Genomic DNA, 1,392 nt, shown 5'->3' on the forward strand with positions numbered 1-1,392 from the left:
GCCGTACGTGATTGACATGCATTGCCGCCGGCGAGAGTCGCAAATGAAGCGACGAGAGAGGAGAGGGGGAGGGGGAGGATGAGGATAGGGAGGGGGAGATTGCTGAGCAGAGCGGCTCACCGCGGAGTACAAGCACAACGCGAACGCTGCCAACGTTTTCCCTAATTGTTTTTCACATTCTCCACCAGGTAACTAACTCGATGCGCCTTTTTGGAAGGAAAAGGGTGCACGTAGGCAAACCGCCCGCACGGCGCACGCGTACTGCGGTGCTGTCGAAAGTGGTCGGATTGAATAGTCACCACCTTGTAGGTTTCTCCTTCTTTGCGCAGCGCGTCACACACATGCGATGGGGTTGCACCTAGAGAAATGGAGAGCTCTAGCAACCATCGTATGGGTAACCTCAGGGACAACCATAATATGGTTACAAAATTAACAGTTATCGAAACCATCTTTTAGTCCTCACGGCCACGGCCATTTTAATGTTGTCTCAACCATCACTTTTTGGCTGCCCATGAAGTAACCATATGTTGCTACAGTTTTCTACTTTTTTCTGGGTGTAGACGTTAAATACAAGCTATTTCTTGTTGTTGCTGTTTCAAGTTTGGCGCGCCCGCCCTCTTGTGCGACGCGCTGCAGGGCGGCTCCAGAGTAGAGGTTTGTAAAGTTCGAGCGGGGCGCGCTGGGCGGGGGCCCGCGTCTCGTGTCACCCGGGCACGTACCTCATATCAGGCCCGGGCCGGCACGTGTGGTGCGGCGTGGCGCAGCGTGTAGACACGCGGCCAGATTTCAGCGGCACGGCATGGCGTGTATGATTTCCACCCCTCACGTCACCTTCAGCCAGCCGCGCACGTAGGGGGCGCCCCAACCCTTCTCTCTGTGTGTGTGTGTGTGTGTGTGTGTGTGTGTGTGTGTGTGTGTGTGTGTGTCTCAGACAGTGAGAGAGAAAGAGAAAGACAGAGAGAGACACGCACATATACACAGACTAAGGCGCGAGGTCGCTCTCTTGCCGAGCCGGCGGAACGGCGGCAGCGACCGCTATAGCGGCGGGCTATTTTATACCCTTCAAAGAGAAGCTAAACGTGTTGTGGGGTTATTTTCCCCCGATTACTTTCGACGACACGGCAGGTGCCATTTTCAGGGGTGTATGTAAAGGAAGTATGTATTTTGCTTTGTGTGTCGACTTGCTGGGTCTGTTGCTGCTTGCGAACTTCAAACTTTAACAAGGGTTGTAGAGCAGCCAGTAAATCGGGTAGGAGTAAATAAATGGTACGTGCTGTGTCAGCAATGTTGCTCTCAATCCCCTCTATCCTTCTCTGTCCCTCCCTCGCCGTCTTTCTCTCCTCACAGTCTCTCTCTCTCTCTCTCTCTCTCTCCCTCTCCCTCCCCCTTTCT

This window comes from Frankliniella occidentalis, unplaced genomic scaffold (genome assembly GCF_000697945.3).
Source record: "Frankliniella occidentalis isolate FOCC.00 unplaced genomic scaffold, Focc_3.1 Scaffold14, whole genome shotgun sequence".
NCBI lineage: Eukaryota > Metazoa > Arthropoda > Insecta > Thysanoptera > Thripidae > Frankliniella > Frankliniella occidentalis.